The sequence below is a fragment of the Eleutherodactylus coqui genome, chromosome 6, assembly GCF_035609145.1.
Source record: "Eleutherodactylus coqui strain aEleCoq1 chromosome 6, aEleCoq1.hap1, whole genome shotgun sequence".
Taxonomy (NCBI): Eukaryota; Metazoa; Chordata; class Amphibia; order Anura; family Eleutherodactylidae; genus Eleutherodactylus; species Eleutherodactylus coqui.
This window is the reverse complement of record NC_089842.1, coordinates 178,408,304-178,435,914: the sequence shown is the minus strand read 5'-3', so window position 1 is coordinate 178,435,914 and position 27,611 is coordinate 178,408,304. Positions and strand designations below refer to the sequence as shown.

The window sequence follows — 27,611 nt, the reverse complement described above, 5'->3', positions numbered from 1 at the left end:
CCCGCCCCAAAAAAAGTCCCCACATTTATAAAAGTTCCCTGTCCATTGAGCATAAAGAGCTTATAAATTCATATATATACAAACAATAAATAATCGCTATTTCCAAGCACATAATATAAATAACACAATGAAGCATAAACAGAAATAAATCTTTTATTTGCTGATAAAACAGTAGATCTTTTCCATCAGGGGTTACTGACTCTTATTACCGCCAGCGTCATCCCATTATAAACACCCGCAGTCACGCCAGGGCATGAAGGGGCGTGCAGAGAGCCGTCCCCCGAAGGACACCGAAACGTCCCACTGTCCAGCAGCGAGGTCACGGAGTGCAGGGTAAGTTTAGCACCACGGTTGCCTAGCAACAAACCACCAAGAATTATAATAAGAATGCAATCTAGAAATAAGCCATGTGATTATAACGGCTCAATCATCACCAGTCCCAGAAATATGGAAATGTGCAGAGAATGCCCCATGATTGTGGTAACGCCGTCCCTACCTGCCAGTTGTCCCATATAGAAGTATCCTAAGCCTCTCCTGTGGGTTACATGGCTGATAACAGGGAACAATAGTCTGCACAGTTAATGGAAGTAGTGAAAATAACAGTCATATAACTTACCTCGCTGAAGCTTCCTCTGCCCAAGATCTGAAGGGCGGTGAAGCGATTGATGTTAAATCCGCGGTCTGATGGTAGAGGGTCCTGGCTGGTGCCCGGTCTTGGCTCCTCATCCTCTCTGCTCCTCCTCCTCTTTATCTCCGTGAGTCCGCTCACGCTGTCCAATTCTCTCTTACGCTTTTCGGCATTTCTATGTCCATTGGACGACATTTTTCTCAATCCAATAGTCTTCGATCCAACCGCTGCCGTCGTCAGTTGAAAGGAAATGGCAGTTGGCCGAGTGGAGGTCAAAGGTCAGTGAAGCTGCCAGTACTTTGCTTGCCAGTACTCTTCTCTGCCATATACACAGTGATGTGGGCACCTTGAGTGATGGTCTAGTGCCCAAAGAAATGGAGAAATTCATGGCTGGTTCTTCTAGGGCCACATTATTAGTAGATGGGGCAAGGATGGCACTTCATGTCTGGGTTGGCAGTGGTGCCCATAGTTTATCAGAAATTTCTGGAGTCTTAGAAAACTTACAGTTGTGTGGACATTGAAACAAACCCGCTGGAGGGATAAACCATAAATTGTACTAATGAGAGGAATAATAAAGCCTTGTGAGGGTAATTTTCTGCTGCAGTCAATAAGTGTCCATCATCCAGATACATGACGGGTATTTCCATAGGTTACAATGGGCAGCGCCCTCGCCAGTGCAGATCTGGGTGTAGCGGGCGGAGATGCTTTTATGGAGGTTATCCCCTTAGAGACCAAGCTTTTTTTTTTTTTCGTTTTTCCATTTTTTGTTTTTTCCTCCTTTCTTTTAAAGCATTGTAACCCCTTTATATATCCATCGCTGTCACTATATGAGGGCTTGTGAGGGCGAGATAAGTTGTATTCTTCAATGGTAATATTTAAATTACCATATAATGTACTGAAAAAGTGAAATACCGCCATCTTTTAGTGCGTCTTGTTACAAACTGGTACAATAATGACATAACTTTATTCTGTAGGTCGGTACGACTACTACCATACCAAACTTTATAGAGTTTTTTTGCTGAACTACTTGTATTTTTTTCAAAGACATTTAATTTTTATAAATTATTTTCTGCCGCCATCTTCTGTGCGCAATAGCTTCTTTTATTTTTCTGTTGACACAGTTGTGCGAGGGCTCATTTCTTGCGGGACGTCCTGTAGTTTACGTTGCTGCTATTTTGTAATACATAAGACTTTTTGATCGCTTTTTATTGCAGTGTGAACAAAAATGCGAATTTCTGGCGTTCTTTATTTTTTTGCTGCCGACGTTCACCGTGCGGCGTAAATAATGTGATACTTTGGTAGGTTGAACTTTTACAGACATGGCGATACCAAATATGTATTTTTGCTTTTATTATTTATATTTTTTTTATTATAAATATGGTTGAAGGTTGTTTTTTTTAAACTTTTATTACTTTTTTTTTCATAATTTAGTAAACTTAATTGATCTTATTTTTCATTTTTTCTTTTAGCCTCCATAAGGAACAAGAACCTACAATGCTTTGATCGCTCCTGCAGTATGATGTGATGCCACAGGAGGTCAAACATAAGTGAATGGTTTCAGTGTTTACAGCCTTGGGGATCCATCTTCCATCCTTATTATAGGTTATTTCCTGTTTCCCTGTATCCTCAGTACTAGTGATGGTTGTCGCAGTCATGTAGCCGTCACTCATCTTCATAGTAACCATTATAATAAACATTGTAGAGAATGATACATTGTAATTTCCTATTATGTTCTTGCAGATTCATCACTGCTCAGACTGACCCAGAAGCAGAATCAGAGGACGAGCCTGGAGTGGGAATTGTCAAAGCAGAAAGGCTAAAATCCTCAAAGAAGAAGCTGAACTTCATCCTCTTCTGCAGCAAGCGGATAGAAGTCACAAAGGCTCCGAGTCCGAGAAACACGACGGCTTCAGAGTGTTACTGAACAAGCAGGAAAAGGTACTGAAAGAACTGCCTTCCTGTGGGCCTAATACATATACTGTACGGGGGGCTGTCAGTCGCTCGGGGTGCGTGAACAGGCTTTCTCTAAGGGTACGGGCGCACCTAGCAGAATTGGGGTGGATATTCTGTAATGAAAAATATACACCAAAAGCTGCTTCCAAATGTGGATTATCGGTGTGGATTTAGATGCTGAGTTTACCATAGAGCCGCAGCAGACTTCACGTCTTCAATTGAGAGGGTGAAATCGTCTGCAGGTCCGAAGGCAAAAATGGCACCAAAATGTGCACCAAATGCTCTGCTGATTTTGGTGCTGATCCACACTAAAATACACTGTGTGCGAATGCCCCCTCAGCCCAAATCACATGTTACATGACAGTACTAAGTCACATTCTAGAAAAGTATTTCCCCACCTTCCACGTATCCTATGCTGCCCACAAAGTTTTAAAACTTTGCAATCCTCATTTTATTGTAGTCCATCCATAAAGCAACTCGCTGGAACAGTTCTTTTCACACCGATAAGGCACATCCTGTGGACTCACATTGTATATTTAAGACTTAGCTAAATCTCTTTATGTCTCTTGGTTTTGTCTGAATCCTCAAATGGGTTTCATTGGTGACCTTGAACAAAACCCTAGGCTGCCATTACTAAAGCTGAGACCAAAGCTGCACGTTTTCATTTCAGCAGGTTTCTGTTGGTTTCCCACATTTGTGCCAGACAGAATAACTTAGTCGACTACACGGCTCTATCTGGCCAGAAACTAACAGAAACCTAGTTAAATGGAGACCTTTTGTCTCCATTTGACTAATGAAAGCCTATTGTTGTGTCCGGGAGCTCCGTCTAAATGACCTGGACATACAAGATCCGTGACTGAAGGCTTAGAAGGGTATTTCAATCTCAGCAAATAAAAGTAATCCCTTGTATAATAAAGAGTTACAATCTTCTGATATAATTTCTATATGAATTCCTCCGTTTACAAGACCTCTGCTTGCAGTCATTTAATAGAAGTTTTCACTGTTTACTCTCAGAGTATAAAATCTCCCGTGGTCCTGTGAAGATCATGCATGTGCTTGACTTGTTGCAAGCACATAAAGGCCGGGCGCAGAAGAGCGTGTTGTGAAATGCTGCGTGTATAATGCAAAGCTTTACTGCTGTGTAACCCGGTGTACGGCAGCGATTTTTGACTCTGCATGACAGCGTATCTCACGCACGCAGTTTCCTTGTTCATTTTTTAGTTACCGCTGTGTCGCTTAGTAACTTTGCGTATAAACGCTACTCATACGCAATTTAATTTGAGCCTGAAGTCCATGGTGGCTGCATGCCGAGTTCGCCACAGGAGCGCTGATAACATTGTTTTCAGCTGCAGTCCTGTGACAGAACAAAGAGGCTGTGTTCAGAGAACAGACCACCTGCTGTTATCTGCATACATCAAAGGGATGCTCATGTTAATGCAAATGAAGCTAATAATCCACTAATGGCTATTAGTGCCCATTAGCAGCTTATCCAAAATAATCGCTCAGACTGTCAATCATCCTATCTTTTGATTGAATTTTTATCGATCCTTTTTGTGTGTAAATGGGGCTTAAGGGTTTCAGATGACCTTTATTAACGACCTGTCATTCACGGTTGGCCTGTGAAGGCTGCTGTCTGTGATGATGATGATGATACATGATTTTAAATGGCAATTTGAACAAAGCGACTGAAGGATCTGTTCCATGATCTGAGACCAAGCCCGGGCTTCTGTTAATGAGATGCAAATCTGTCATTAAACAGGAACAACTTCTTAATGACCCGACAACTGCCAGAAATCCAACACAGCAGATTAACTTTTCGACAGGTATCTGCCGTTCCCCGGCATCTGTCATCGTCATTAATGTTCCAAAAAGGAGCAAATCGGATGAAAATGGTCTACCAGACCAAGACGGGTTTTTATGCACTAAAGGTGAAGAAGGAAAATGGCTGTAAGATTTGAGAACCTCGAGGATTTGATACAACAAGTGTAACAGAATACTTTTCTAAATCCAGAATACCCCTTTAAGTGGACTACAAATACGTAAGGGGTGTAGGGAGATGGAATAGCGGCTGTAGGGTTGTCCATAGACCTCAATGTGAGCAGCCTTGTACTTGTGGCTGTTGCTCGGCAAGCATGTAGATGCTCTTACAGCTTTCTGCTCCCCGCTGTATTCTGTCGCCTCCTGTCCACAAACACAATATAACACAAGATCAGTTGAGATGATTGGCGCCTACCATAAATAATAATAAAAGCTGTGATGGAACGGCTTTTATGTTTAATATGTTTTATTGGAATTTTCACATTAATCACATATAAAACAGAACAACAGATAGAGAGAAATAGATAACATTGGTTTTATGGCGGGTCGCGCAGACCGCAGCTTGTGATTGGGGGTTTGATGACAAATGTCACAACAACTGAATAAACTGTATCATCATTTACAAGGTCCTTCTGGTGAAATCTTGCGGGCCGCCTTCTAAAGTAATTAAGGTGTGTCACTAGGCCCTCGTAACCAGCACCTTCTTACACTTGCTGAACCCGTTCAACTCTTAACTAGATGTACTCTCAAACATCAAAATTGCTAACCAACGTTGAAAAGGACCAACAAACACATAAGGTACTTAGGGGAGGATTAGAGATAAGGGAGAAAAAGAGAATCTCAGGAGGAGAGAAAGCAGCACAAGGGCAAAAGGGGGGAGAGCCCCACGTGGGTCTCGCTGTTAAAAGTACTCTGGTTATATCTATGTCGCGGCATCGGCTCCCCGCACCCCCGAGACCCATCGCTCACCATCCCACCGCCAGCTGGGACTGCGGTGAGTCACGGTACGTGTTCCACAACTCCCAAGCTTGATTACTTAGCCTGGGTCCCTCCGCTCCTTCGTCGCCTAGCTCTTCCATATACATTAACTGGTTCAGTTCCTGAACTAATTCCAGGATTGAAGGAGCTGAGTTGCTGCACCAGTGGCGTGGGATTACCGCTCGGGCTGTTGTAAGGCAATGCCATGAAAGCCCCTTTTTGATGACAGCGAATGGGCCCGGATAATTGACAGCAGTGCCAGCTGCAAGGTGACCTCCGCTGCGCAATGCGACGCTCCCTCATACTGGAACGGCTTTTATATGCAACTTAGCGCAGCATGCTGACGTGTAAAGGCTGGATCTGCCGGTCTGGCTCTCCTAGCGGGGGACACTCTATGGATTACATAAGCCCCATGAACAGAAGTCTTCTTCATAAGAACCCCTTTATAGGGATGGAATTGGTAGTGGCATTCTGAACATTACTTCAGTATATTTTAATGTTTTTTTCCAGAAAAAAATAGTTTGTTTTCGGGAAAACCTCCAGCATAAATGATGCTACACTTCTTCATGTACAAGATAATATACCTACTGACTGGGTTTCCTGTACGAAGTGTTTTCCGGTATCATGGCCCCACTTAATCATTTCTCTGCTCAGATTTTTTCAGCTTGTGATGAATTAGATCACGTTATGAAAGTTTTTTTTTGTCTTTTTTCAGTACGGAAATAAGGTTGACTTCCTCTGGAGGCTGGCGCGGGCGTACAGCGACATGTTTTATTTCACAAACAATGTAGAAGAGAAGAAGCGCTATGCAGCCGACGGTAAGATGGGATTTATGAAAATCTTCTATGTTTGCTCGTGTAAAGGATTTTTCCCAAGATAGATATTTATAACACATTAGTTATTTTGTAAGCGCAAAATGTCTGATTGGTGGGGGTGAGATCACCGAGACCCACGCCCATCTCCTGGATGGGTACTGCTGCCCCGTTCACCATTGCCTCCAGAGTGGTGATGGCATGTACATGCTCCCCATCCAAACTATAAGTGGTACAACGAGGTACCAGAGCCTTCATTCTTGCCTGTATCACATCTCGTATTCAAGCTAGAAGTGATACAACTGTTTACTAAACCCCCCATGCCCGCCGGTATCACATTTGCTATCCAAGCTAGAAATGGGACGACAGCGTACTAGAGTCCATATGCCCATAGAGTCCATATCTAAGCTAGAAGTGCTACAAAAGAGTACTATAACCTCCGTGCCCAACCGTATCACATCTGCTATCAAAGCTTAGTGTGCCTTCACATGGGCGTTACGTTTTTGGTCGGTGCCAAAATGCAGTGAAAGGACATATGTGTATCTGCTTTGTAAAGTCGTCATGCCTTTTTACACCCAAATCGATGAAAAGATGGCTTAATATCATAGATGCAAAAAAAGCCGAAAAATAGAACATGCCAAGATTTTTGGCTATCACAACAGTGAACACATCACAGTTGTAAATGATACCATCGAAAGACATTGCTTTCATAAATCAGCTTTTTTACTCACTTTCGCATAGAGCAAAAAACATGCAATGTTAGCGTCCATGTGGAGGCACCATAAAGGTAGTACAACAGGGAACTACATCCTCCATGTCCGCCTGTATCACATCTAGTATCTAAGCTAGAGGCAGTACAACAGGGTACTAAAGCCTCCATGCCCGTCCGTGTCACATCTGCTATCCAGCTAGAGGTGGTACAACAACGTAGTATAGCTTCCATACCCCCTGCATGACATCTTGTATCCAAGGTAGAATGGCACAACAGGGTACTAGAGCCTCCATGCCTGCCTGTATCAAATCGTTTATCCAAGCTAGAATTGTTACAACAGGATACTAGAGTCACCGTGCCCACCTGTATCAAATCGTTTATCCAAGTGAGAGGTGGTAAAACAGGGAACTAGATTCTAAATGCCCGCCTCTTTCACATATTGTAAGCCAGAAGCTGGACAACGGGATACTAGAGCCCCCATAGCCAACTGTCTAACATCTTGTATTCAAGCTAAAAGTGTTAAAACAGCATACTAGAGGCGCCATGCCTGCCTATATCACATCTTGTATCCAAGCTAGAAGTGGTGCAACAGGATACTAGAGCCTCCAAAGACACCTGTTTCACTTCTTGTTTTTAAGCTCGAAGTGGTATAAAAGGGTACCATAGCCTCCATGCCCGCCCGTATCACATCTAGTATCCAAGGTAGAGGTGGTATAACAGGGTATTAGAGCCTCCATGTCCGCCTGTATCACATCTAGTATCCAAGCTAGAGGTGGTATAACAGGGTACTAGAGCCTCCATGCCTGCCTGTGTCTCATCTTGCATCCTAACTAGAAGCCGTGCAGCAGGGTACTAGAGCCAACATAGTCACCTGTTTCACATCTTGTATCCAAGCTAAAAGTGGTACAACAGGGAACTACAGCCTCCATGTCCGCCTGTATCACATCTAGTATCTAAGCTAGAGGCAGTGCAACAGGGTACTAGAGCCTCCATGCCCGCCAGTATCACATCTTGTATCCTAGCTAGAGGCAGTGCAACAGGGTACTAGAGCCTCCATGCCAACCTTTATCACATCTTGTATCCAAGCTAGAGGCAGCACAACAGGGTACTAGAGCTTCCATGCCTGTCCTGTATCACATCTTGTATGCAAGCTAGAGGCAGCACAACAGGGTACTAGAGCCTCCATGCCTGTCCTGTATCACAACTTGTATCCAAGCTAGAAGTGGCACAACGAGGTACCATTGCCTTCATGCTTCCCTTTATCACATCTAGTTTTCAAGCTAGAAGTGGTATAAAGTGTTACTAAAGCCCCCATGCCCGCCGGCATCACATCTGCTATCCAAGCTAGAGGTGGTATGACAGCGTACTAGAGTCCGCATGCCTGCCAGTATCAGCTTTATATCCAAGCTAGAAGTAGTACAACAGGATACCAAAGCCTCCATGTCAGCCAGTTTCCCATCTTGTATCCAAGTAGAGGCGGTACAAATGGAACTAGAGACTCCATACTAACCTGTTTTACACCTTGAAACCAAGCAAGAGGCGGTACAACAGGGTACCAGAGCCTCCGTGCCCACCTTTTTCACATCTTGTTTCCAAGCTAGAAGCGGTACAGGATGGTAGTAGAGACTCCATACTAACCTATTTCACATCTTGTATCCAAGCTAGATGTGGTACAACTGGTTACTAAAGCATCCATGCTCGCCCGTATCATGTCTGCTATCCAAGCTATAGGCACTGCGACAGTATACTAGAGGCCACATGTCTGCCTGTATTACATCCTGTGTTCACGCTAGAAGCGGTACAACAGGGTTCTAGAGCCTCCCATCAAGGGGTCAATTTTCCACAATAATGGTCAATGTGTACGGATGGAAATTCCGCAGTGAGATTCCGGGTGCACGCAATTCTATGCAGACAGCCGCAAGTTTGATCGTGAAAAATCTGTGCGGTAACAAAATTGTGTCATGTCCTATTTCTGTGCGAGCGTCACAAAGGCTTGCATAGAAACGTCACCGCTGACCCGCCGGCTCTGCTCTGTGCATGTGCGTCTGTGCCATCCGACACATCGCAGAGCAGAGAGAGAAGGCGCCGGACGGGTAAGCGAGAGGTCACTGCAGGGACACGGGTCTCATTCCGCTGTGAGAATCTCGCAGTCTGAATCCGACCCGCCATGTGCATTCGGCCTTAATGATACTTTTGCTCTGATATTTTAATTACTTTTATCAACATTACAATGACATATAGGAAGTTCTATTTCATTCAGGCCACTTCTTCCTGATGTTGTTTTTGTCATCAAAACAACTCTGCCCTCCTGTGTCTGCTTTATGTAACTACACGCTGTGTCTCACATTCGCTCATCATCACCATAGCATCTACAGCAAACTACATGCCTCACATCATCTAAATCTACACAAGCAGCGCAAATCTGCCCCTCTATGGCTAGGCTCACACGAACATGGCGTATATCTGTGAGTGGCCCAATAGATATCAATGGGCTATTGGCATTATGTGTTGCACACAGGAAAATTGCGTGCGCAATGACAATACGCTCGTGTGAGATCGGCCTAAGTCAAACACACAAGCCTACATCGGGTGAATGTACTCTTTTTTCAGCAATCATCTGCTGAGTTTCCATGGCGACAATTTCACGAAATGCCAAATATTGAATCAAGAAATTCCAAACTTAAGTCCTCTGAAATCCTGGTGCAGTCTGACATATATGATGGAGAAGAAGAACTCCGAGCTGCACAAGCAGAGACAATGGTTTAACATTAAGGCCGTTCTCACACGACCGAGTTTGAATTGTGGAATCCGTGATCGTCACCCGCATGGAAGCTCCGCGGCATTTCGTACACAATGAAACAAATAGAATATTTGCGATGGCATGGAAAAAAAGATTTGAAAAAAATGTGTACTGCGCCTGTCCAACAGGGAGCCGTCCGGACCATCCGCAGTACAGATAAAATTCAGGTACGTGTGGACGCCGGCTGGGGACAGGGACAGATTCCGGTACGAGCTCGCACATGCGGAATCCGACTGGTCCATGTGAGGCCGGCCTAAGGGTGCGTTCACGTGTGGCGGAAATCCTGTGGTTTTTTTCTCTGACAGAAATTATGCGGTAAAAACAGCAGAAACGTTATTTAATAAAGTGAATGGGATTAACGCAAATCTTGTTTAGGCCAGTGGCAGACGACCGGATTTGAACTGCACAATCCGCGATCGTCACCCGTGCGGACGATCCGTGATATTCCGCATCCACTGAAAGAATAGAACATTTCCATGTCCGCTCGCATGAGCAGCATGTTCTGTTTTTGTGCAGGCTGCGCACGGACGGCTTCCATTGTCATTACGGTTAGGTCGCGGTCATTCGTGTCATCGCCTAGCGCTGGGAAAGCAAAGATTTAAAAAACAAAGAGCAAGACCAACGGTGAGCCGCCATGGTCATCCACAATACAAAGCAGACCAGGTATGCAGGGTCCTCAGCCAGGGACAGAGACGGGTTCAGCTGCGGGCTCCTGCAAGCGGAATCCAACCCGTCCGTGTGCAGCTGGCCTCATGTGTAGAGATAAAAAAAAGCTGCAGATCTCCTGCAGGAATGGCAGCCCTCCCGGCTTTTATAATGTGTGGTGGTCCAAAAGGTAAATGAGCCGCGCGGGCCGGTCGAGGATAAGTGATAACAATGGGAGAACATGCTTCTTGTGTGCAGCTCTGAAATAGATGACTACATCATATAATAGTCCTAGACATTACATATCTGTCCGCACATTTCATCTGAACGTAAGAATCCCCATTTAATGATTAACATAACCAGCTGCTGCTAAAGCGCCTTCATGCAACTTTACACCTTATATTGTGGAATCTTATGTCAGCAATCCCCTTATATATCTGTATGAGTTCTACTACTGGCAGAAGTGATTCAGGTAGTAGAGAGGTGATCAGCAAAACAGAAGAGCCCTTTAGGCCGGTATCACATGAATGAACTTCTGCAAGAAAGCTATGTGCTCAGCGTGCAGAAATTAGAACCCAATGGGATCGTTTACAAGCGCATAAGTGTACAATGGCCTTGCGCGCAACCCCCCCCCCAAAAAAAACGCATCATGTGCTATTTTGCTGTGCATTTGCATTAGTAGCCTGGCGCACAACTCCCATGCTGGGGAGAGTAGGTGCTCGCCTGTCGGATGACAGCCCGGCACTTGCTATAATAGCGAGAAGTACAGAAAGTTTTGCTTCAGTACGACCGCAGCATGTAGAAGGCTGACAGATATGATCGTGGAGTACCGATGGGTTGCCGCGGCACTCAGAGGCTTTATTATAACGGGTCTGCCAGCTATGATGACCCATGAGGCTCAGGCTCTGGCTGATCTTCATAGCCATTCTAATACACTGCTACCATGTTTCCCTGAAAATAAGACAGTGTCTTATAAAATCTTTTGCCTCAAAAGAAGCACAGTGTCTTATTTTTGGGGAGTGTCTTATACTCACCTAGCCGTCGGCATCTGTGTCCCTCGCACTGGTCTCCGCGCTGCTGCAGTCCTCAGCGCTGACAGAATCCTCTTCTTGTAACAAGGCTTTGAATACCCCGCCTCCGGTAATCGCTTCGCAAATGGATTACCTAATTCCGACCCGCTGATGTGAGCAGAATTGTGTAATCCAATGTATTTGATTCATCCGTGTATTACCACGGATCAAACACATGCAGACTCTGCAATTTCTCTCCAGTCGTGTGGGGGCGGCCTTAGGTGGATCGCTACCTTTTTATCATGTGACCGGGGACTGCTTAACGAGACCACCGATCACTGCTCCAGGCTCTCTGTGACCTTTGGTAGCCGGGAGCAAGGAGGATCATATCGGGGTTCAAATGCGGAGGCCTCCGGTAAGAAGTTTCATCTCCTCTCACCGATCGCATCGAAGAAGGGAGATTAACCCATTAAGGACCAGCCACTGTATATATACGGCGGCTGGTGCTGGGCTTTGAGGACCACCGATTGTAAAAATACGGCGGTGCTCTAAGTCTCCTACCTCTGCAATCAGTCAGAGGCAGGTACCGGTTATCAGCTGTTTGTGACAGCTGATAACCTGGAGCAGAAGGCAGGAGGGGTTTTTAACCCTTCCTGCCTCCTGCTTCCCCGATATACAGTACTCAATGAACACTGTCGGGGCAAAGTGAAAGTAAGAAGTACTTTCACTACGGGAGCCTCGAGGGGTCATGTGACCTCCCGGGATTCCCTGCTACTGCAGAGCTGGAGGGTCAGACTTAGACCCTGGCAGCTCTGCAGGTGACTAATGTCACCATAGGGATTGCTTTCCCCTGCAACTGAGGGTCCTATGGACTGCCCAGCTACAGTGGGAAAATGTCAAATAGAGTTAAAAAAAAAAAAAAGTGAGTGTCCCCCAGAGGTCTTATATGACGTCATGGGGGACACAGATAGTAAAAAACACAATTACATACATCAGTAAAACAAAATAACAGAATAAAACAACAATACATACAAAAGAAAGAGAATAACACAAAGCAGACGCCAACAAAAACCGTCGCCGTATGCGCCCTGTAAACCAAACCCATACATACTATATATCAAAACGTCCGAAACAAATAGAGGAACCCATTCCCATACTTTATTTTAGTGTAAATATAAAAAAAAAATTTTTAAAACTATAAATGTTAAAAAAATCATTTTTTTTAGCATTTTACCCCCAATAAAACTAAAAAACGGAAAAAAAAGTCAGTGAAAAAGATATTAAAAAATAGTCCAATATGTCACGGGAAAAAAAACGCAGCAAAAATAATTTTGGTAGCTAAAGGAAAAAAAATGGAGCAGTAAAACCGCCACATGGGTAAAATCCCTAAAAAGTGTCTGGTCCTTAAGGTACAAAACAACCTGGTCCTTAAGGGGTTAAACTTCAACTTACATGATCGCCCTTATCCAACGGAGGATAAGGATCCCTTTGGGGGACATCGCCGGAGGCCTTAGGGAAATATTTTCACCCCCTTCCTCACGGATTGGTCTGTGACAGGAGGTGAAGCTGTAACTCTTTTACTTTTACATGATCGCCGTTATCCATTGGATAATGGCAATCACGTGACTGGGGACCACGTATCGCGGCCCATCGTGAAATCTCCAGGCTCTTGGCTATGATTGGTAGCCAGGAGCAGGGAGATTTTAAAATACTCCGGCGATCTGCGGCTCTTCCATTGGCCAGCTTTGGCGACGGCTGCGTGCGCAGAACCCGGGGAAGGTCCGCGGGTAAAACCGGGGGCTTTAGGTATGTAATTGCATCTCCCCTCATGAATATGAAGCTGGATGAAATTTTACCTTTTTTTTAACCTTCTGTTTACTTTTAAGCATGACTGGGGGTCGCTTCGACAGCAGGGAGCTGTCATGTCCACAGCCCCCAGGGCTTTAATCCCCAGAGCAAGTGTCTTTTTATGGCTCTGGAGGTTAAAGCCCACTTAGGCAGGAAGTCACTAAGGGGTTAAGGTGCAAACAGACTTTGTCATTAAGGCCGCTCTCACACAGACAGTTTTTACAGCGTTTAGCGCGGCGTTTGAATAGCTGTGATAAAACACCTCCATTGATCACAATGGAGCTTCTCAGAGGAGCGTTCGAACGCTGCGATCTTCTCACGCTCTATGCTCTATTTTAGTTTGTTTCAGCCCTTTTTAATGCACCTCATCACCCATTGTAAGGATGGAGCGCGTTACAAAACGCTGTGGAACATGTTTGAAAATGCCGTTCTTAAACACTTTAAAATGCAGCGTTTTAACAGACGCCTGTGTGAAAGCAGCCTTAGGGCTTATGTCCACGGGCGTATACGTAAAACACAGCGGGCCTACCACGGCGTCTTACAAATTACAGCCAATACGCTGCAGAGGGACGGCAAAGGTGGCGTATGGGGTAAGTATAGCACTGCACATGCCCACTAATCTCACATCACGGACATGCGCAGTGTGTGTGTTTTTTTTTTATTCCCGCTCTGTTCAGAGTAGGAATGCGTATTGACACACTGGCCTCTCGCAATGTATGTGTATGGACAGCGTATCATACACAACCCATAAAGAGGGCTGCATATCATGCTCAGAGAAATAGAGCATGTCCGCTGACTTTCATTGCCCCCATTCACCTCGTATCATGCAACGCACGCTTGATACGCGGTGAAAACACGGTTGTGGACATGAGCCCTGAGGCCAATTCACACGGGCGAGCGTGATGTGTGGCTGTGATTCCACCTCCATATTGCGCTCCTTACCATGTGATTTCCCCAGGGATGCGAGAGTTCTTATGGGTAAACAGCCTCCATCTCTTCAGGGATGCAGGGATCCTCCTGTGCGGCTGTCACAGAGGATCGCAGAGGTTCTCCCATTGCTTACAATGCAGACAGCGATGCTGCAGCCGCCCCCATTGAGAACAATGCGACTACGATGTGAGAGCACGCAGGTAGATAGAGCATGCTGCAATTTACTTCTCACATTGCATCACATCGCGGTACCATGCAGGAAAACCTCGCTCATGTGTATGACCTATTCAGAAGAATGGGGTTTATATTTGTGCGTCTTGTAACACACAAATCTTGTGTGATTTTCTCGGCCGCGTGAAGCCGGCCTAAGGGGTTAACTACATTGGTGCGGGCTTATTCCCATGAACGCGGACACACCTGTAGTGCCCCAGAGATTTGGGGTCCCCTCCAGCACCTCAGAATACATGTTTTATGTTTGTCATAAATGTGAAATGCATCAGGGTGATGTGTATGGGAGTTTGCAGGCATGAAAGGGTTACTGTCTGGAAAATGTAGTGGCAGTGGTGAGCACGTGGGACGGCGACTCCGCCATTCCGGGATATGTCGTCACATCATATGGCGCCTGTTGTACAGTTATACTTATGTAGTGCATGTGTGATATTCAGTCACTGCTCCTCCGCAGTAATGAGGATGTGTCTGTGTACTACACCACCCAGCAGGGAGCTTCATGTGTCCTGATGGGGGGAGTTGTCCTCACTGTTGGGAGTAGATGGGGAGAGAGAGAACCTGTGTCATACAGGACGACAACCATTGACCCCTATGGCCGCCTGTCCACGGGCGTTGCAGAATATCGCTAGCAGGGGAGAGAACTGTCAACTCTCCACGGTGAGCCTATTTGATAGATAAGCTCACCGTGTAGAATCGCGGCATGCCGCAATTTAACATCCACGAGCAGAGAGTTTCTATGATTCTCCGCTCGGGGACATTGGAGGTTGCGCCTTCCATAGCTACACGCGCACGCTCACTAGGTTCCTCATGGCCGGATTATCGCCGCGGGGAACGCAGTGCACAATCGCCCGTGGACAGAAGCCCTTAAAGGTGAGCTCTCTTTTTTTCTCTTTAGTATTTTTTCTCCACTTTTAAAAATGATCCCCCTTTTTTTATCCCTCCCGTCGCTGTCGGAGGACTGGTGGTTTGCAGGTGTTTTTCAATGATCCTATGTAATGTACTAAAATACTTAAAAAAAACAACTAATGGAGTCAAATGGGGGAAAAAGCGCAATATTGACATGTTCAAGGGGTCGGTCTTTTATGGCGTTCACACTGGCTTCATTCTGCGGGTCGGTACGATTACTACCAGACTGAGTTTATAGAGATTGTTTTAATGTGCTACTTTTAGAAAAATAATTTTTGGAAGAAAATATAATTTCCTGCCGCCTTCTTCAAACAGCCAGAACTTGTTTTATTTCCGTTGACATCGTTGTACGACGGCTCGTGTTTTTGCGGGACGTCCTGTACTTTCCATTTGTACCATTTTGGAGTACATACCACTTTTTCATCGCTTTTCATTACATCTTTTTTTGAGACTTTGTGACCAAAAAGCTCCATTGTGACGAGTATTTATTTTATTTTTTTTCTGCTGACGTTCACCGTGAGGGGAGAATAATGCGTTACATTCATAGATCTCACTTTTATGGATACAGCGATTCCAAATATGTGCTTGTTGGTTTTAGCAATTTTTTTTTTAACTAGAAATATGGCTTTTTTTTTTTACTTTATTTAATGCGACTTTTTAAATCTTTTTTTCATAGCTTCTCCAGTATTATGTAATACCATAGTGATACATTATACCACGATCCTGACTTAATAGGCAATCTGCAATGGCAGCTCTGGGGTTTTCAGAAGTCTTCTGGCTGCCATGTCAACCAAACCGCACCCAAGATCTCATTTCACTGGTGTCGATTGGTACCTCCGATCTCCGATTCGGTAGCAGCATATAAAGGGTTAGAAGCCGCAATCAGCAGGAGTTAAAAGGAGTCTCCAGCACACAAAATGCCCCCAGAGTAAGTAATGGTGCAAAAACAAATATTGCTCACCTCTCACCTTGCCTCCGCGTCAGCACTGCCGACCCGCTACCCGCTGAGCCAGGAAGTGATGACATCACGTTCATCATTCTTATGGTGGTGAGTGTACTGTGCCCGCCTGCGTATCATAAGCGCACGGACACGCACAGGGGGACTCTTTTTTTTTTTTTTGTTCCAAATTCCCCGCTGTGTTTCAGAGTGGGATGCATATGAAGACGCCACCCAAACGCAATGTATTGTGTATGGACAGTATTTCATACAAATGTATAGGGGTAACGCTGCATACCGGTAGTACATAGTGAAATAGAGCGTGCTGCCATCTATTTCTTGTGCGTATCGATACGCAGTGTCTACACCCACATGTGTAAGGATCAGTGAAAGTCCATTGACTCCATTCACTACGTATCGTGCAGCGTGGACAGTCATGGACATGAGCCCTGTAGACCGATAGTCTGAGTTCTCTGCATGGCTTATTCTTCTGCAAGAATCGCCCATTATTTTCTTTGGGAGCGTAAAAATAAGCACATCACAATCACATGTTCCAGAGCGGCTTGTCCAACACGGCTTCTCTGCAGTATGTGGACGAAATTTTTGCAAATCTCGTCCTCTCTCCTGGATCGGCTCAGATTTAAGATCGCTGGTTTCTGCCCCGTGTGTCCCCGGCCTTATGCTGCCGGTCCTTCATGTTACTGAGAATTCTGTCTTCTCCATTAGGATATATTCTGTAATCACAAGACAACGGAAACAAATGCCAACATTACTGGACACATATTGTAAATGTAGGGCTCATCCCCACGAGCGTGACGTATCACGCAGGGAATGAAGTCCGTGAAAGTTCATTGATTGTCATTGAAGCATTCACATTGCATATATATATTGCATGAAATACAGCATGTTCTATTTCACTGCGTATCACGCGTGTACAGAACTTTTTTTCTTTGGCTTGTGTATTCAACCATGTTCATACTTGATACATTGTGTATATGCGGTGTTGGATATGCAATGCTGCTACAGAGCGTGTGTGCGTGAGATCCGTATACAGCGACTCTCTGCTGGCATCCATGGCGGGAAAACGCAGGATTCACCTAGCAGTTTCTGCATACGGTTGTGTGAATGAGGCCTTAGGCAATGTTTAGGCATGTACTACCATGTTTCCCTGAAAATAAGACCCTGTCTTGTATTAATTTTGCCCCAAAAGAGGCACAGGGTCTTATTTTCGGGGAATGCTTTATTATACTTACCTAGCAGGCGCGGCCCGAGTCCCCCCGCTGGTCTCCACCGTTCCAGCAGGCTTCCGAGTAGTTCTCACCGCCAACAGAACATCGCTTGCTGGTAACGGGGTCTGTAAACCTCATCTACAGCAAGCGATGTTTTGTCGGCGCTGAGAACTGCTAGCAAGCCTGCCTGGGACTGCGGAGACCAGTGGGAGGGACCCGGATGGCGCCTGCTAGCTAAGTATTGCTTTTTTTCATGTATTCTAGCTAGGGCTTATATTTTTGCTGGCAACACACTTCTCTGTTAACCCGACCTATGTCTAAACGCTGCCTACGCTTCTGGCAAAGCAAATGCTGAGGAAGGGGTGCCAAAACACTGAAGCGCGTCTCCTCAGGCTGCCTGTCCACGGGCATTTTTGCATTGCATTCTCCGTGGCGATAATCCGGCCCCGGGAAAGCGCAGCCCTGTCCACGAGTGGAAAATCACAGCGATTCTCCGCTCGCAGGCAGCAAATGCAGTATGCTGCGCATTGCTGCGATTCTCTGCGGTGAGCCTATCTGTCAGGTAGGCTCACTGCGCAGATCCAACAGCTGGCTCCTGCTCCCCGACGGCGACTCCCTCGGCAGACCTCAGCAATGCTGGTGGACAGGCAGCCTTAAGCCGGTTTCAATAAAGCAGAGAAGTTGAGCTAATCCCCGATCCATTGTGCTTCGCTAAGATAGTCACACCCATACCCAGTTTTTTTTTTACTATTGACCAACAGAATCCTTGAAGGATGGCAGGCTACATCAGCTGCGCGGACCGGTCGGCGCCTGTAAGATGCGCTACGCTATTTGCCTAGCGCGGCCTTCCTAAGTTTTGACTCAATTACTCAGTGGCACGCTGACGTGGAATGCGTTAGTTGCTACATTTATAAGTTGATGTCTTGTAGATTTAAAATCCGCCCCGCAGGGCAATTTAAACTGTAGTTTTTTCTCCACATAGCTACGCTATTTACTTAGTGCGGCCGTGCTGCACAGATAGTGTAGTGCTGAGTCAAGTTGAGTTGTGACTCAGTTACTCAGTGGCATGCTGCGCCATTTGCCTGGTGGACTTGTGCCGGATGGTCAGTAGTACCTGTGGACGCATTGTTGGCAATGAGACTAGTGCTACGCGGCCAACGTTTGCTATATAGCCCTGCGACCTCACACTCTCAGGCCGGTTTCACATGACCTTTTTCCTATTGTGGAATCCGTAGTCGGCGTCCACGCGGAGGATGCACAGCAAATGGCACGCATTGAAAGATACATAAGTTTTTTTTTTTTCTTTCACACTCGCGGATACGAATTGAAAAAGTCGCAGAATGTTCTATTTGCTGGGGACTTCCTCCATTGAAGTCAATAGAGGTCATCTGACCTGCAGCCCATCCGCAATGTCTGACGGTGCGGGAAATACAAGTATTTTAAAAAACAAAAATCTGTACTGCGCATGACGGCCTGCGAGCCTTCGCGGTCACCTGCATTACAGATTTTATAGGAACACAGGGTCGCCGGCCAGATTCCGCTGCGGTATCGGGATGTGGGACCTGAAGTGGTCATGTGCAGCCGGCCATACTGAAGACAATGGAGTTGCGGTATAACTCACAAGTAGCTGCGACCCGTATATTGCAAGAAATCCAACCTCGGTGGGGTTTTTGAAATCTGTAGGTTGTGGCAACTAGCGCGACCCCATTGATTTAATTGAGAATGCAACTTCACAGGGCTGCACAGCGATCTTTGGTCACATGACCCATGTCATGGCGAAATACTCCATGGAGTTCCAGCCTTAGAGCTCATGTCCATAACTGTGTTCTCACCGCGGAGACCCGCAGCGTTTTATGCCTACAACCGTGGGTCCTTTGGCCAGATTCACATGAATGTATCTGCGCAGCATATCACAGCGGAGGGCGGGGGGAAATCATGTGACTATACGCTGCGATCGCAAAAATAACATTAATATGCACCAATATGCCCGTAAAAGCACATCACTTACAGCGCAAATGTGTTGCACTTAGTCAAGCGTTTTTGGGCATGCGCTCGTATAAAGTGTCCCTGAAATACGCACGCTTATATACGCAATACCTATCACACAAACAAGGAGGCCGTGCTCTGTGCCTGCATCATTTAGGCTGCTGTCACATCTGCGTTGTGGTTCCGTTTTCCTACTCCATTCCAGGAGCAGGAAAGGATTCCCGTGGCTGAACGGGTACGGCTTATGATGAAACCGAACATCCATTCTGTAATCATCATCCTCTGTACAGCGCCGGTGCTCCAAACGGCACATTCGCAGCAGAGGAGAAGATCGGCGGAGAGGTACGCTGGGTCACCGACAGGGCACCGGGTCGAACTCTGCTGTGGGAATCCCGTATGCTGGGTCCGACCCGACCGTGTGCAGACGGCTGGGAGACACTTTGAGTTTCATAATAGACTGTTGCAATGTTATGGGATCATGGTGCAGTAAGTTTATATTATAAGGAGGGCAGCAAGGAGGAAGAAAGTTGTCATATACTTTCTTAGGCCTTGTGTCCACTTGCACGGATACCAATGCTGAATCCCGCAGGGGTATCCGTGCGTGCCCGCGTACATGGAAAGGGAAAGACAGTTTATTACCTCTCCAGGTCCAGCGCAGGTCTCCACTGAGCCGGCCAGATCTTCATTCTGCAGCACGGCGGATGCGTCCGGGGGCGTTGGGCGACACGCCCGGCACATGCGCAGTTCTTTCTCTTTTGTTTTTGAATTTCCTGCTTTCCCGCGTAACTTTAAAGGCTAATTACAATGAAGCCTCTGTATTTGGCCTTCAGTCATTCACCACCTAATATTCTTCCGCTTTGTTCAACATGTAATCGCTTTACAATATACGTATTTTATGTACATGTCGTAGGCTTCTGTCTGATTGGTTACTGAACAACTCTTTCCATTTGGCAGGCGGACATATCAGGGACCTTCAGAGGGGACTTTGGAGCTTCTAAAAAGTGAGATGTTTCCTAGAAGCTGGACTCGTGGATTCTGCAGATTTTCCATGGTATCCGCAGCGAACATCCGCAGCGATTTACACTACAATTAATGTGGATGAGTTCAAGCAATCTCATCTACAACCTGCAAAATAAAATCCACCATCTAAATTGCTCTGCAGTCAACTTATGCTGCGATGTTCTGCAGATTAGTTGTGGATTTTCCTAGCCACAACTGGCCATACCTTAATGCAGTGTTAGCAGTATATTTTAAGCTCTTTAGGAGTTTTTTTTTCATTTTTTTTTCATATTATTGTTTTTTTGCCCCACTTTCAAAAAAATCATAATTTTATTTTTCCGTTGATGTAGCTGTCTAGGGGTTTGATTTTTTTTTCCAAACTGAGTTGTATTTTGCAGTGGTACTATTGAATGTACCATGTAATATTTTGAAAATCTTTTAAAAATTACTAATTGGAGTGAAATAGGTAAAAACACAATTGTGCTATTTTTTTGATGTGATGACTGCATTATTTAGAGGTACACTAGTGCTGAGTTACAGAAGTTCTCTAACAAATGTGTCCTCTATGCTTTTATTCATTTTTTCTCTTTTGACAGGGATGTTTGTGGGGGAGCTGGGGTGATTGATGCATGTGTTTTGGCGCTTGTGCCTTTAACCTTTAAAAACTCAAGCAACATCCATTGATGTATCATTGGGACACTTAAGAGACCCAGCAATGCAGCAGAATGTTTCAGATGCATCACGGGCAGCAGACATTTAGAGCAGTAGGGAGGGGGGCCCAAGCTGAACTACTTGCACCCGGACCCATGAGCCTTTAGCTACATTCCTGCTTAACGGCTTTTGTATAAAAAAAAAAAAAAAAAGTATTACAGATGTGATACTTTTATTGGCTAACTAGAAAATTTTATATACAAGGCTTTGAGGCTAATTAATGCCTCTTCGTCAGGCCAAAGCCTCAGGTATAATTTAACTACTGCCTGATGAAGAGGCAAAAGTAGCCGTTAGTGTTTAACATTACAGGAATATTTCTGGCTAACATGGTACCAGACTATTTTTGCACTGCACAACTACAAAGTTCCAGTTTAGCACCCTCTTCCCCGTCTATAGCTTAATTCCATTTTCCAAGCCTCCTTGCCCCACCAATTAATGGGACACGGCTTTTCGCTTATCAAAGATACAATATTCGACATGCATCCCAATTTTGCATCCAGAAAATGGAGCATGCTGCGGGTGTTTATAGACTTTTATTCAAGTGGCAAAAAATGCTATAATGCTACTGCATTTAAAAGAGGGACACCGGACACCCAATGGTTGTACTTGCACTGATCTAGCTGATAATGGAATACCCCTTTATTTTATCTTCAACTGGTGGCTACTATTACCTGATTTGCTGGTAAAGTTAGTCAATGTAAATACAATGCCTATATTCATAATGAAATGTCTACCAGTGCTTTGCTCATATTTTTGATGCAGTTTCCATTGGGTCTAAAAAAAACGTAATGAAAACTATATCAAGTATGAACACAGGCTTACAGACAAATAGAAAGACTGTGTAACCATTCAAGGTTTGGATAATGATATAAAAACTAATCTATGATAAAAAGAAAAGCAAAATTAAAATTCACAAGATAATCCTGATGAACATTTATTTCAGTGTCCTGACATGGTGGCTCTGCAAGTAGAAGTGCAGAAAAAAAGGAAAGAACCCTTTAAAAGTACGTATCGTAGATTTTGAGGAACGTTTAAAGGGGTTGTCCCGCGGCAGCAAGTGGGTCTATACACTTCTGTATGGCCATATTAATGCACTTTGTAATGTACATTGTGCATTAATTATGAGCCATACAGAAGTTATCAAAAGTTTTATACTTACCTGCTCCGTTGCTGGCGTCCTCGTCTCCATGGTGCCGACTAATTTTCGGCCTCCGATGGCCAAATTAGCCGCGCTTGCGCAGTCCGGGTCTTCTGCTTTCTTCAATGGAGCCTCTCGTGCAGGATGCCGGCTCCGTGTAGCTCCGCCCCGTCACGTGCCGATTCCAGCCAATCAGGAGGCTGGAATCGGCAATGGACCGCACAGAAGAGCTGCGGTCCACGGAGGAAGAAGATTCCGGCGGCCATCTTCACCGGTAAGTATAGAAGTCACCGGAGCACGAGGATTCAGGTAAGCGCTGTGCTGGTTTTTTCTTAAGTCCCTGCATCGGGGTTGTCTCGCGCCGAACGGGGGGGGGGGGGGTTGAAAAAAAAAAACTCGTTTCGGCGCGGGACAACCCCTTTAATTCTCAGACTTGACATGCTATCATATATCACACATTCACTATTATATCTTTTTTCTTATTCTTACTTTCTCTCTCTTTTCTCACTATTCTCTTTATCTCCACCCTCATTTCTTGCCCTCGTATCTTTTTTCCTGTTTATCCTTTACAATCTCTGTTTACACAATATTGAATGTTTATGTAATAATTACACACTTGAGTTTTTCTGTACCTTTGCAGTGGCTGAGTCTGTTCATTGTAATGTTTTGATGTGTTTTTACTTGTTAACCTATGATTCTATTAACAAGATTGATTGAACCATAAAAGTACGTAAGATGAAATACCAGAACGTTTCCTACCATTAAAAAAATGTTATGTTTTTAGAAATATCAAGGGGCAAACATATTGGATAAAATAAATAGCAGAAATTCAAATTTAAAGAGAGGACCCTAGAGGTGTATTTTATCTTCTAATGCTGGTTTGTTACCAGGGCCGGTTCCAAGTCTGTGTGAACCTTGGTGCAATAGAGTTTTGTGGGCCCCTTTTAATCCAATGGGGCTGTACTGGCTTCTTAAATTACTCTGTGCTATCCGTTTTCATTGTTCCTTCATTGTGTGCATATCCCTTATGTACCTGCGGTCCTTTTCTGTCCTTCTGTGCTTTTATGCTGGCAACCACTATGGCTCCAGCCTCAGCATTTAAAAAGTCAGCTGCCCATAACAGGTATTGCATCCCTTGCAGCTTGGTCTGGGTGCCCATCGGAACTTTCATCAGCTCCCCAGTGGACAAATCTAAGCCTTTGGGCAGTTAGCAGTGGGCCCTCCAGAGTGCTGTGGGTCCCATCTGCCTAGCTTTGCCAAGTGCTGATGCTGAACCTGTTCATGACCCGACAGGTCAACCCCATCTCTTATCCCAGGTAAAAAAGGGCTGTTTGCCACACCCTTTCAATTAATTGAAAACATGCCAGATGGAACTGGAAGAACAGGGACATATGTAGGGGAAAAAAAACTAAAAATGTAAAGTGACAAATTATTGGTTTAATTGGCCAATCACACCAGTAGGTGGCCTAACATCACATAAAACCTTCAATCAATGACTACCTGAAATCTGCTAATACAAATACTATTACCTGGCTGGATGACGTGTGGTTTTTTTTTTTTTTTGCTGCAGTCACTGCAAAATCGCTGCAAAATGCAGTGTATTTACCATACTTTTCAATGCAGCTCTGTAGTAATCATAGTGATAAACTGTGACAACTGTGCAACATCTGAACATACATACCGTTATGCTACAGGTGAATTCTAAACAGGTGACTAAGACAAATTAATAGTAATTTCACAGGGTGGTTTATAACAACCAATAGACTTATAAAGTGTGATAGAGAATTATCTTGTGTGGAGACAGATAACAAGGAGACAAAACTCAGCGCCACTAAAACTATAAGCCTAGAGCCACACAATAGCATTTGGAGCATAACAATCTGTATACTATGCAGCCTCAATAGCAACTGATTTGTGTGATACTGTCTTGCAACTTGTGTCTAGTTTTCTTTTTCACTGCTTATTGGTATACTCCACTGGTAATGCGACAGTTACTTTAAACAAATAGGAAGATGGAATAATGCCTATACAGCACCAGCCATTAGAATAGAGCATTCCTACAAGTCAATGTCTGACCTTTTAACGGGCCTTGTAACAATGACCAGGAATATAAGCCAAAACCAGAGTCGTCTCCAGAAGGTAAAAATAACTATGCACAGAGAGTCTGTTTTGGGGGTTCTGCCCTCATCCGTTTGCAGTAAATTGTGGATTTGGCTGGGTGAAAGGCCTATGACTTGGGTTAGGAGGGATAAAGTGTCTTCTTAGACAGAGCACCTAATAGATGTGAGGAGACTTTTAAGGCCATGTATGGTCTTCTGGGAAATGTATGCAAATGGAAGATGGAACAATGCCTCTATAGGGCCAGAAGGCAGCATTCCTGCAAGTCAATATCAGACCTTTTAACAGGCCTTGTAACAATGACTGGCAACAGGGCCAGCTCCAGGTTTATACGAGTCCTTGAGTGACAGTCTCAATGTGCCCCTTTGCAGCGTGTCACAACACATATGGCAGTAAATCTGTAGCAGTACATACAGTGGCCATATAACGGTAGATACGAGCTTTATATAGGTGTTTTGCAGACCCTATAAGTGATTACAGTACTGTTATATCCAGTGAGCATAGGTAATGCCCTCTTTGACTGGAGTTATTCAGTTTCCTCTTTTCTCACGTATCCGGTTCAAACCACCATGATGACTTCTCCGGTCACAACTTGCCTCTGTGGAATTTGACATGCAGACATCTTTGGCTCCTTGTTTTCCATCACCCTCCGTACGTGATCTACACTTTTGCACAATCCCTTTTATAGTACCCAAGATAATAATGTCACCTGTGGTACCTAAAACAGTAGTACTCTCTCCATTTTTGTACTCCCTGTAAGTCCCACATAGTAAGTGATGTTTATAGTAACCTTTACACAGTAGAAGTGTCCCCACTCATAAATAATACATCCTTTTGCCTTCATTCAGTTTGGTGCCCCACGGCAACCAAGACACGAGGCCCACGCTGAGGAGTTGACGGGGATAGAGGTGTCACTTGTCACGGTGGCTGTACTAGACTCCTCCCTGGAGGGACGCACGGAACCTCAGCCAAGACACCGCTAGGCCTCTTCCAGGCAACGCCGAGTGGCGGTTACCTGAATAAGTATAGTGGACTGGATGAGTTGTCACATGTGATGCCACCGTTCCTTTCGCACTGATGATTCTCCAGTGGTAAAATAATGAGTGCACACACAGATAAACTTGGAAAACTCAATCACTGGGAACGGGCAGGAACCAGTAAACTTTACTCGATTGTGCAGGTGAAGACAACATTTAGAAGATAGTCAGGTAGCAACAACTCAGATGACACCGGGCCTACAGTCTAAGTTATCTGTAATGCTCCCCTCCTGGACACGCACACACTCCAGGACTAAGAATACCTCTGGAGGGGGACTCAACTCTCCGCTGACACTCACTTAGTGCTCTTGGGATAGAAGCTGCACAGTGACTCATTTTCTCCCCTCACTCCTCAGAGGTGGTTCCTAGGATAGTGGTAACCTGGATACCTCTCCTCCGCTTCCATCACTTCGCCACATGAGGGTTGAAGGTACCCCCATGTGACCAGCAATCTCCCTCCTCTCTCAGCCGTTGAAGTAGAAGGACCCCACCTCACTCTTAATCACTCATATTTAAAATGTACATACATCACGTGATGAGACAGACTTGTTACTTTTTCCAGACATATCCCAGACACTTGCAGACATTAACCTCTTGCATGCTGCAGCTGTGCAATACATATAACAGCAGACAAGACATGTATGACAATTATGGAGGGGCCAGAAATATAAACTTCAGGCCACTACATCAGTAATACTGCCCCTTTTGTCTTCATTCACTAATAATACCCACTTTTAGAAATAATGCCCCCTTTGACCACTTTCATAAAATAATGCACTTGTTTTACACCTTTAGAACCTTTGCCCCCTTTTAGAAATCTAGTGATGAGCAATTAGTGGAGTAATCATTTTGTGTCAGGATTGGACTGTTTTAACTAAAATCAATAATGAAAATCGGAATTGGCTGTTCCGTTTCACAAAGTCAATAGGAATAGAAATCACGTTCAATAATTTGCCCTCCAGAAGGTCCCCAATGCATCTAAAGCCCCCCTAATTGCATGGAAATACAGCCACACAACTGGTGAACAGAAGAGCCAAGCATGCACCTTATCAAAGAAAAGCTGTAGAGCTACAGCAGTGTCTTGTGCCTTAGAATTTTTTTGTTTTGGGATAATGAGGAGGAAGCATGGCGGAAGAAGGAGAGCAGCAGCAGTTCCACCAGCAGTACCAGGGCAGAGTTTGTTCCTCGTTGAAACCGAGCCAAATCTCTGTATTTCCATATTGACATATTTTTCATTTTGTGTGGGTGAATTAGGAGGAAACATGTTGGAAGCAGGAGAAGGAGAGTAGTAGCACCACCAGCAACAGCACCTTGAGGTCACATTATGGTCTTTGATATAAATCCATGCTCAGTCATATGTGATTAAAAATTGCCAGTGTGCCAACTATTCAGTGTTATCTATAGGTATAACATGAAGCTGCTGAGCCCCAATGACAAATCTGTAATAGGGCTCCCCAACTACAATGCTTCATTTATAGTAGAATCTTCTCACATGGGGAAGAGATATCTTATGTGCACCCTAAAGCCCTGGTGCAATCACACCCTCTGCACCCCCTATAGTTACACCCCTGACCCATAATACACTTCCATTTTCCATTTCCTGAACCCAGGATGACGAGCAGGATCCTTACTGTTGGTCTATGGATTTAGAACTTTGTATATTGATATGTTTCCACTTAAAAACAATTACTTTACAGTACTTTTGTCTGAGAACTGTACTAGGAAAATACCTTACCATTCATTTAATTTGATTTGCATGTTCAAAGGCTTTCCCTGAAAGAAGAACAAAAATTTTACTGGTCAAGTTGGTCACAGATATTACTCACAGGCTTTTTCTTTAAAAACACCCATAAAAGGATATCATAGTTATTATATTCTTATAGAGTGGCAGACCCACAAATCTGGCTCTCCAGCTGTTGAAAAGCTACATTTCCAGCAAGCCCTGACAGCTGCAGCCTGGACCCCAATGCAAAGTTTTACCAGGACCCTGCAACTATTAAGTATTGCTTTTACTACTGGTGTCATCGTATGTGGTACAGGGGCCATTAGGCTCCGCCAGGTACCCAAAGCTCAGGTGTGACTGCAGTGTCTGCACCCCTATGGTAAGACCCCTGGGGAGGTATTGAGAGGGCCCCCTGGACAGAAACAGTCTGAAGCAAAGGCCCGGCAGCAGTAAACTTTGACACTT

General features: G+C 44.8%; 1 pseudogene; it reads left to right on the top strand.

Annotated features, from left to right (window-relative positions):
• Window positions 1-21,041, top strand: part of LOC136571788 (regulator of microtubule dynamics protein 2-like) — a 30,986-nt pseudogene extending 9,945 nt beyond the window's left edge.
• Window positions 21,042-27,611: the final 6,570 nt, after the last annotated feature.